The sequence below is a fragment of the Procambarus clarkii genome, chromosome 57 (genome assembly GCF_040958095.1).
Source record: "Procambarus clarkii isolate CNS0578487 chromosome 57, FALCON_Pclarkii_2.0, whole genome shotgun sequence".
NCBI lineage: Eukaryota > Metazoa > Arthropoda > Malacostraca > Decapoda > Cambaridae > Procambarus > Procambarus clarkii.
Window position 1 is genome coordinate 32,916,440 of NC_091206.1, and position 11,691 is coordinate 32,928,130.

Below are 11,691 nucleotides of genomic sequence, written 5' to 3' on the forward strand. Positions count from 1 at the left end.
GACTGCCGCCGAGACGTAGGCAGGCAGCCGTAGCTGGGAGGAGAAGTTGACGGCCGGGAGACTGACTCCAACCCTACAAGAAGTCGAGGAGGAGCACGGACCTGCAGTGAAAAGGCACGGAGACGACGCGCTTATGGTGGGACGTTGATTGAGTTCCTGGAGAACACGACAGGGTGTGTGTTTGGGCGTTCCCTACATGAGGCAGGAGCCAGGACCAGGAGCTACAACTCAACTCTCACCGGAGGATAGGTGGAAGTAGGTGATTCTAGTTTCCCTCCCAATTCCCCTTTAGTCAGCTATATTATTTAGCCAGAGTATTTTGTATGTCGTGAGCAAGGCTCACCTATGTCACAGTAAGGCACCAGTGTGCAGAGTGGGACTACATAGAGTACCCACGATATTTATGATTATTATTGGTGTGTGCAGGCACCCGGAGTAATTGATGAATTTACTGTGTTGATAATGTCTTTCATGAGACTTTAATATGATCAGTTATTTAGTAAGAGAATATATATAAATATGCCAGTATTTGGAGTTAGGCTATGTGCCCAGTAACTATGTTATTACCATTATTGATGTCTATGATTCATCCATATATATATATATGTCTATGCTTGTGTATTGAATAATCATTCATGTGTGCAGTGATTAATTGTGTTATCGCCCGCGAAAGGAATTACTGAGAACTCCAGTGATATATACTTGCATACGTTATCATTAAATGAAAGGCAGTGTGTTTTACCATGATATTGAGTTATTGTGTCCATTAATATAGAGATGTTTGATTGAGCTCAAGAGCAGTGCAGCGAAGTATTTACGTGCTATTGTCGCATATATTGTGTGTTCGAACTTCTAGTGATCTTTGAGAATTTAAAGAAACAGAGCGCGTGACGCCAGGAAAACAAGCAATAAACGTTCACACGGCGAGAAGGGCACGGCCCAGCTGATTTTGACATTGACATGAGGGGGAGCATTGCCAGCTTGGCGAGTTCATGATTATATGTGGGAACGAGCGACTTCTGCCTGAAACAGCTGTTTGCTTATTGATATAATCTTGTGATGTCTTTGAATGAGTTTTAAGTAAAATACAAAGTACATTGGTGTTTATATCATCCCCTCCATATTTCTTGCGGCTATATAATACCTGAAAGCAGTTGGTGATAGAAGTAAATACCTGCCTGATATCAGACTTATTGAGTGTGCTCTTGCCACTGTTTCCACAACTCAACAAAACCACTGACGTGTTATTGGATACCGGAAACACCAGTTGGCGACCTTGTGGTTAGTAGTAGAGCCCTGTGCCGGGGCGGGCACACAAGCTGTAAAGAGTACAAGCTGTGTTCCCACTCATTCTCGATCAGAGGCCGGTTGGGATTGACTGGGATACTCTCCTGGCGTACAGTGGCGCCGCGAGGATTAGAGTGAAGACCCGCAGGGCTACGGTGAGTGAACTTGAGTATACTGTTACTCGCCCCTCTCTTAATGAGGTGAACCCCGACAATATATATATATATATATATATAATGATTTTGAATAGTATGATAAACTTTAACTGTCCATCAATGCATGTATGGATTAAGCCTCACTAATCGCCTAATTAAAACTAACGGGTTTTCCACATTATCGATGACTTCTCTGTTATTTATCAATGTATTAGAATGATTGAGATTGCTGCTGCTGGAACTCACAGATCCCATACATCTTCAAGCACAATAATTACAAGGGCAAACTCTTCACCCTCAGGTCAAACTACTTTCTGAGTTAAACTTCTTCAGACATTGCTTATCCATGCATGAGTGTGGAGCTACCCCCCTCACTGCTAAACCTCCAGTTACCCTTTACTCTTTCTCATACACTAGTTTCACTTACTATGAAAGACAATTGCTTGTTATCACCTCTAATGGTTCCCTCTGTCGTCATACGTGGCTTCTCATCAAAGAATATATTACAGCAAATACTAGACACCTTACCGTCATATGTTGCTTTCACTCTAACGTAATAAATGAAGAACGAACATAGCATGGCTGAACATGATGAAGAACACATAACATGCTACGACTGCACATTATTAAGAACATATTACATGTTAAGGCTGAACCTGATCAACAATATATAACATGTTAAGGCTGAACATGATAGAGGAGAACATAACATATTAAGGCTGAACATTATAATAAGCCACACAAAAATCCTAATTAATTAATGCTTTCCTACTCTTAAATCACGTGTCGTCACTCTGATTCATACTAGATAAGTTTATATTCTGAAAATACATAGGTAAATATGGTTTTGGAAATAGGAGTTATTGATGTGATTACCAGATAACATAATAAACGTTGGAATGCAGGATTGTTGCGAGCAAAGGTTAGACATACATATGCATAAGTTTTATTCAATATGAATATGCAATATGAATATGCATGGGCAATAGTTCTTCTGGAGTTTTAATTATCTATATAAATCGAAGTACAACAGTAATGTCACCTTGATGCTCTAGTTGCAGGTTAGTACAGTGACTGGTGTTGTGTAGAAAATATGTACGTCATATATAACTGAGATTAATGAAACTCCTGCTTTTGTATCAATATATAATGGCTAGCTAGCAATTTTGATATTCAAGAACTATCTTATAATGTTATAAGTATGTAGTCAACACATGTTTGCTTCAGTCTCAAGACGTTTTGTTCAGATAACAACTGGTGGGATGCATAATATCTTTATTAGTAATATTGTTTAAATAACATTGTCAACTCTTTGTTTTCCTTGCCTCGAGCTTGTCTGATCATATAGCTACTTGATTGATAAAGGATATCCTCAGTGATCATCTTGTTTATCTGACAATGATAACAAAAAAAATGCTCTCCTCTCAGGTCAGTATGGTTAGATGTCAACTGGTGTGAAGCAGGATACCATAAATTACAATAATATTAATTAGCGAAGATAATTAATTTCTATTCTCTTTTCCTGCTTCTCTTTTCTCCATCAAGTATCGTCAAATAGTAACTTTTAGATTAAAATTATAGTTACTTTGGTTAAATGATAGCAACAATGTTTTTCTTACCTCAGGCTAGTATTACCAACATTTTATTGCTGAGTCTTCATAATGTAGAACACTTATTAAAGGTCATTTTACAATGCTGGAGCTATCAGTTCACCGTAGTATGTTCATCTCTTGTGGGGTTCTGAATATCTTAATTTAGGGCAACTCCCTGCTGGATATTTGAAATGATTAAAGAAATAATGTCAATGAGAGATGGATTACTGGCAGACATTTTAAGTCCAACTAAAGTCAAACCGAGGCTATTAGAGCTGTGCATTTGGGGTGATTTTGAGGCAGGATAGGCACAGAATGTGTTGATGTTAAATACTGAGGGTGTGCTAATATATTTAATGTCATGGTATGATTAGTTTATATTAGTTCTATGACAAATTACCTCACTACCTTACATATGTGAAATACATATTATCTTTACAATATATCGTCTTTCAAATTTTTAGATAACTGTCAATCAATTTATGCCTAAAATATAATATTGAATTTAAATTGCTATACATCTGTTTAGTCTTGCCAGCATTGAAAATATTTGTATAAGTTGTTACTAGTTAAGTTCCTGATCCTGGTAATGACAATATCTACTTGCTGTTCTGTTACTGTTTATTCTTATGTTATAATGTACTGTACTTTTTCAAATAAAGTTTTTAATTGATTTACATAATAATACCACAACTGGCTCTCTCTCGTTACAAGCAATAAGTTATCAAATAATAACCGTTGGTATGTTGGATATCTTCAATGGTGATCTATTCTGATCACTATTTAACATGGTTATCGTCTATTATTCTTACAATGGAAAATCGATTTGCATAATATTTAGAGTTGGTATTCCATTTAAATAGTATAAAAGTTTTTTTTTTTTTTGTGATATATACAAGAGTTGTTACATTCTTGTACAGCCACTAGTACGCGTATCGTTTCGGGCAAGTCCTTAATCCTATGGTCCATGGAATTCGATCCCCTGCTGCGAAGAATCGTTTTTTCATCCAAGTACACATTTTACTGTTACGTTAAACAGAGGCTACAGTTAAGGAATTGCGCCCAGTAAATCCTCCCCTGGCCAGGATACGAACCCATGACATAGCGCTCGCGGAACGCCAGGCGAGTGTCTTACCACTACACCACGGAGACTGCCGTGGTGTAGTTAATCAAGGATGGTTTATTTTAACAATTTATAGAAACCTCTGGAATCGGGATGGTTTCATAAAATTATAATTATTCATAATATAATTATTCATAATAACAATTGTGGTGTCTGTTGACAGGCGAGACACCCCTTCACAGGGCAGTCGCACGTGGTCACGACAACACGTGCGTGTTGTCGTGACCATGTGTATGAATATGCAATATGAAGGTTGATGCAATTGAAAAACCTGACTTTAGGAGAGGACATTATGGCAACCTTAGAAAAAATTTTAGTGAGTATAATTGGACAGATTTATTGTTAGGCAAGGAAGTGAATGAGATGTATGTGAAGTTTTGTCAAATATATGATAAAGGCACAAAAAAAGTTATACCAAAACAAAGATGCAGAACTAGGAAACAGGATTGGTTCACCAGAAATTGCGAGAGGGCCAGAGAACAAAAGACACAAAAATGGAATCAATACAGGAAGAGGCCAAACCCCCAAACAGAGCGATACAACCCAAAACGATACAAAGATGCGAGAAACAACTACACGGCAGTGAGGAGAGAGGCAGAAAGAAATTTTGAAAAAGGGATTGCAGACAAATGTAAAACAGAACCAGGTCTATTCTATAAATTCATAAACAACAAATTGCAGGTAAAGGATAATATTCAGAGGTTGAAAATGGGAAATAGATTCACGGAAAATGAAAAGGATATGTGTGAAACATTAAACGAAAAGTTCCAAAGTGTGTTTGTACAAAATGAAATTTTCAGGGAACCAGATACAATAAGAATTCCAGAGAACAACATAGAGGTGTCTAGAGACGAAGTGGAAAAATTGCTCAAGGAGTTAAATAAGAACAAAGCAGTTAGTCCAGATGGAGTTTCACCATGGGTTCTGAGAAAACGTGCACCTGAGCTCAGCATTCCACTTCAACTAATTTTTCAGGCAAACCTGTTTACAGGAGTTGTAGCTGATGTGTGGAAAAAGGCTAACATAGTTCCAATCTACAAAAGTGGAAACAGGGAAGACCCCCTTAATTATAGACTGGTATCATTGACAAGTGTAATAGTGAAAATATTGGAGAAAATAATTAAAACTAAATGGGTAGAACACCAAGAGAGAAATGATATAATATCAGACAGACAGTATGGTTTTCGATCTGGAAGATGCTGTGTATCGAATTTACTCAGTTTCTATGGATGGAGCAACAGAGCTATTACAGGAAAGAGATGGTTGGGTTGACTGCATCTATCTGGACCTAAAAAAGGTTTTCGACAGAGTTCCATATAAGAGGTTGTTCTGGAAACTGGAAAATATTGGAGGGGTGACAGGAAAGCTTCTAACATGGATGAAAAATTTTCTGACTGATAGAAAAATGAGGGCAGTTATCAGAGGCAATGTATCGGACTGGAGAAATGTCCCAAGTGGAGTACCACAGGGTTCAGTTCTTGCACCAGTGATGTTTTTTGTCTACATAAATGATCTACCAGTTGGTATACAGAATTATATGAACATGTTTGCTGATGATGCTAAGATAATAGGAAGGATAAGAAACTTAGATGATTGTCATGCCCTTCAAGATGACATGGACAAAATAAGTATATGGAGCACCACTTGGCAAATGGAATTTAATGTTAATAAATGCCATGTTATGGAATGTGGAATAGGAGAACATAGACTCACACAACTTATATATTATGTGAGAAATCTTTAAAGATTTCTGATAAAGAAAGAAATCTAGGGGTGGTTCTTGATAGAAAACTATCACCTGAGGACCACATAAAGAATACTGTGCGAGGAGCCTTTGCAACACTTTCTAACTTCAGAATTGCTTTTAAATACATGGATGGCGATATACTAAAGAAATTGTTCACGACTTTTGTTAGGCCAAAGCTAGAATATGCAGCAGTTGTGTGGTGCTCATATCTTAAGAAGCACATCAACAAACTGAAAAAGGTGCAAAGATATGCTACTAAGTGGCTCCCAGAACTGAAGGGCAAGAGTTACGAGGAGAGGTTAGAGGCATTAAATATGCCAAAACTAGAAGACAGAAGAAAAAGAGGTGATATGATCACTACATACAAAATAGTAACAGGAATTGATAAAATCGATAGGGAAGATATCCTGAGACCTGGAACTTTAAGAACAAGAAGTCATAGATTTAAACTAGCTAAACACAGATGCCGAAGAAATATAAGAAAATTCACTTTCGCAAACAGAGTGGTAGACGGTTGGAACAAGTTAGGTGAGAAGGTGGTTGAGGCCAAGACCGTCAGTAGTTTCAAAGCGTTATATGACAAAGAGTGCTGGGAAGATGGGACACCACGAGTGTAGCTCTCATCCTGTAACTACCCTTAGGTAATTACACTGTGAAGGTCCTCCTCGACGCTGGAGCAGACATCAACGCTACAGATTATTCAGGTAAGAGTCTCACTTATGCATCCCAACACTATATAGCACTCAAATCACACAACACACCACACTTATGTTGTAACGAAATAGAATATTGTTATTTTATAGTACAATACATTGCACTAAGGATGCCTAAGTTTCCCAGCCTGCCTAAGAAACAATTAAATGTTCAATATTTATTGTAAGATTATATAAATGAAATATGCTCTCAAAATAATAATCATATAGTGGCGCAACACATTACATATATTTTGCTACATAGTTCACTATGTATATAAGGAAGAAAATTACTTAATTGTTCAGGTATCACATATTGCGGAACACGTGGAATGACACACACATCATAATACATTCATGGTATCACTCAGTACTCCACATTTATGACACATCACACTACGTCACATATTGAACACATCACAATATGTCACATATTGAATACATCACACTATGTCACTTATTGAACATATAGTACACAACTTAAGGCGTTACACAATTCATATAGTGTCCCAAAACACACTTCACATATGGCATCAAACAATGCAATTCACTTTATGTGTGAAATATTTCACAAAACCTATGGTGACAAACTACCATTATGGACACCAAATATGGTGTCTCTCAATATACAATGCTTATAAGGGCGCAAAACAAAGAAAAAGAAAAATGTACCAAGTTTAAGTCACATTGTTTTGCTATTTATTTTATTGTGACTTCTGTTTCTTTTAGATATGCAGATGAATAAGGTCGTATTTGAAACGTCATGGCTTTGACTTAAAAGTAAAGAAGAGTTTTTACAAGATGTTTGCTTTATCTCTGGTTTTCCTTTTTATTTTGAAAATTAGATTCCCGAAGGGAACTAATATCATAAATATATTATAATTTGTTTATTTATACAATTTTCTTAAATGAAAAGCAAGTTTCTTTAAGGAATATTCAGGCTCAATGGATGAACTTAACTTGTTCTTTTCTGGATGGCAATTAACTTGGATTTTAGGTTATTTACCTTTGACAAAATGTTGCCTCTACAAATCTTCTTCTTGAGCAAATAAGGATCTTTATGCCAACTGTATTTGTAGAAAATCTATTTTCCTTACATTGTTATGAGAAGACAATGTCTTTCGTGGCTCAGCACCTCAGAAAAGATATCACATTTGGACATTGCATATGTCCATAGATTACAAGATAATGTATCAAATCAATTCCCTCTGTAGTGACAGGAAAATCTATCACATCCCTCACTCACGAGCGCCCATAAATATCAACCTATAATCTCAGTACACAAATTCAGTATTGTTATAGATGTGCAGGGATGAACTGCTGATTAATTGCAGTTTTTGAGCCTGTAAGATCGATTTACTCTTCAGTCAATGCTCAATTTCAGTTCTGGTAATTTCTGTTCCAATTCAATTAACAATTATTAACACAAACATGGGTAAGTGGTCTTTGATGACTTACTATAGCAAAAGAGGTAGTGGAGTGGCATAGACCTCAACTTCGAGTGTAGTGGCGAGGACAGGGTGAGTGACTGTAAGGTGGGTGAGTCTTTAGATGCGCTGCGATTGTCTCTGGTCTGGATCCGACATGACAGTGTTATCTGCTAAAATATGACTGGTTCCGCACACCCCGTCATTCTCTGAAATGTATAAGGAGGACAGGGTAGTCTTCCTGCAAAAGGTCTGCCAAGCTCTGTACTCTTGTATGTAATTTTATGCAAGAAATAATAACTGAAAATTCTATGATGTTGGTGATTTCTTGAATTTCACTAAATGTTAGGTTTATAGATTTTATTTGATTTCCTAAGAATGATTAAAATTAAAAGATGTATTAGTAAATAAAAAGAACGATAGCAACATTTTAGCTGTTTAGAGTGATAGTAATCATATCCAGTTGCCACTAAGTAAACTGCAGTCGTCTTCGTGCTATAGTGGACTGTATGGGATGTTTCAGTGTTCTCTAGGTGGCTCACATTTAGGGAGACGCAGCAGGAATTGTGCTGCCTTCATTTTACCTGCCGGATGAAATAAATTTCAGTACTTTATGGTAAAATTAAATATATATGTATAACACAGCATGCACTGATAATTAATATAAAATATTAGTTTTAGCTTTTATTTTTAATTCTGGTATTTTGTACACATGAATGATATTATCAACAATGACAAGACATAATATTTTATCGTTGTGAATTGATCTATCGCAAAATGTATATTTCTATTTATCTCTAAACCATTGCACTATATTTCAAATATTTATTTGCTAAACATTGGTTAACCTAGTTAGTTATAGTTAATTATGTGGCAAGTAATTGACTTACTGAGGTTGGCTAAAAAGCCTGTGTTATGTCCGAGTTCCTGAAATAGATCAATTAGTGAAACATCTTAACAATGATCCCTGACAAAAATAATTATCACGAACTGTTCCCATAACATATATTATAATGTATATTATAATATACAATATAGGAATCCGGGTGCTCAAAGTCTTTCATCATCTAGTAGATCATTGTTAAGGCTTATGTAGCTCTTGCAGTGAGCTTAGTACTGTATTTTTATGGAATTAACTAATGAGGTGGTGTTGATTTTGCATAATGGTGTCTTCTGGCTCCTTTGCTGGAGTGCCTTCGGTGTGGCCACACACTCAACTTAACTACGGTTTTTCTAAGGTTTGGCACGCTTAGTTTACTTTAAAGTGTATCTCAATGTTTATACTGTTTTAATAGATCATGCAAAGGTCTATGGGTATCCTAAACTGCTGGAATCGCACAGCTTGAAGCACATGGTGTTTCCTATTGGTAACGAGTTGTTTGTTGTTTGGTTTGTTTATTATTTAGTTCATTTATAGTTAAGTTATTTCACCACAATAGCTGTCCCAACCTGTCCTCTTAAAAAGAACGTCAACATTTGCCGTTTGACTCTACGGCTGTTTTTGGACGTTATTTTGTGTAAAACTACGTCTATTATCGCTTCCATGGACTATCTCTTGTTATACAATGAAATACCACACTCTTATTATTCTATAACTCACTGACTATGCTCTGATATTTGTTCTTCAAGTAAAAATATATATTTTTTTGCCTTAATTAGGCCATAATCCAGAAAATTCCAGCCTATCGATCTTTATATTTAGGAAAACATCTAATAAATTTGGAAATGAATTTTTCGTTCGCCGACAGTTGCCTGTTACTATTTAACCCTCTATGCTTTAATGTCGCTGGTCACTGTGACTTTCCCAGGATTTATATAGGTTTTGTAGTAGCATTTAGTCAGACTACAGTAATTTAACTAATGGGAGACCTCTATAGTTGTCGTAAATTAATAATAATCATTTATCAAATAACAAATTAGCAAACATATGCAACATTTTATGTTACGACTTTTCGGGTAGGCCGTTCTGTTTGTTTACAACCCCAATGGTTCAAAATACACAATACTTTTAATATATAATTGACTAAGTATGCTCTAATATATGGTCCTCAATGAAAATTGTCATTTTTTTTTGTTAATTTGTCCATAATGAATAAGATTCCTTACTGTTGATCTTTATATTAAGAAAAACATCTAAACAAATTGGTATTGTGTTTTCGTTCAGATAAAGTTTCCAGATACAATTTCCTAGTTATCAATTAATGTAGGTGGTTATTTTAATTCACGGCTACCAGGGGCTTTCTCCCATTATACAATATAAATGTACTCACTAACTATTCTCTGGTATCTGTTCTTCAAGTAAAATTACCTATTTTTTTGATTAATTAGTCCATAATTCATAAAATTCCTTCAGGTCGATCTTTATATTTAGGAAAACATCTAATCAATTTGGAATTTAATTTTTCGTTCGCCTACAGTTACCAGCTACTATTTCATTGTTATATTTTATGTCGCTGGTCATTACGATTTTCCAAGAATTTAAACAGCAAGTAGCATCTTGTTAGAGTACAGGAATTTACCTATGGAGAACCTCGATAGCTACCGAAAATTATTAATGATTATATATGTAATTTAAAATAATGAATTATATACCATTTCTTATGTTACGTCTTTGGAGGGTAGGCGGTTCTGCGGGTTTACAACCGAATTGTTTAAAAATCACACTATTTTAAATGTATGAGTCACTAGTATGCTCTGATATATGTTCTGCAATGAAAATAAAGATTGTTTTGTTGTTAATTACTCCATAAATGTGTAATGTGTTAATTCAGTCTAAAATCTTTTTGCAACGTTTATATGCGATATACGTAGCTGGAAACTACCTAATATTTAAAAATAATAGTTACAACATTCTATTAATATATAATGTTGAAATAAATATCACACAAAGTCTGTATATCTGTTTTTAGATGTCTTATCAATTTTTTTTTAAATAGTATTAATGATGTTTGTGAATCTTGAGTAAAAATTATGTTAATTATTATTAATCTAATTGTTATTATTTAAAGTAAAAGAATTGCAAGTATTCGCATAACCACGGGATCTCTGTTTGTGTATGAATGCACGGATTTGTTTTTGTTATGAGAGGGACGCCTTAGAAAGCATGGTGTAGGCCACCTGTGGCTCGCATCCGATCCCACGATCGTCGTCGCCCCTAAATCAGCACAACAGGTATTTAGTATTTACGATTATAATAAGTAATATTTCTTTTATAATAATATTGCAGCAGGTGGTGTAGTGGTAGGACACTCGCCTGGCGTTCCGCGAGCGCTATGTCATGGGTTCGTATCCTGGCCGGGGAGGATTTACTGGGCGCAATTCCTTAACTGTAGCCTCTGTTTAACGCAACAGTAAAATGTGTACTTGGATGAAAAAACTATTCTTCGCGACGGGGATCGTATTCCAGGGACCTGCCCGAGACGCTACTCATACTAGTGGCTGTACAAGAATGTAACAACTCTTGTATATATCTCAGGTTAGGGGCTAGGCATTTACACTCTTAGGTCAGCAAACTAGCTAGAAGGTTAGACCATTAGACTCCACTGGTCAATCGGGGCCCTGCATGACTCAGCTTATCCTAACCTAGCCCAGCTTAAACCATCTTAGCATAGTTCATTTTAGCTGTGCATAGTGCTTGCACAGCCTTGCTTATCCTAGTTTACCTCTTC

General features: G+C 36.0%; 1 long non-coding RNA gene across 1 annotated transcript in view; it reads left to right on the top strand.

The window, feature by feature from the left end:
• Positions 1-11,112: 11,112 nt before the first annotated feature.
• LOC138353292 (uncharacterized) overlaps positions 11,113-11,691 on the top strand; it is a 9,359-nt gene continuing 8,780 nt past the window's right edge. The window contains exon 1 of the long non-coding RNA XR_011223110.1: positions 11,113-11,194. This is a non-coding gene — a long non-coding RNA (uncharacterized lncRNA). The remainder of the gene's footprint in view (positions 11,195-11,691) is intronic.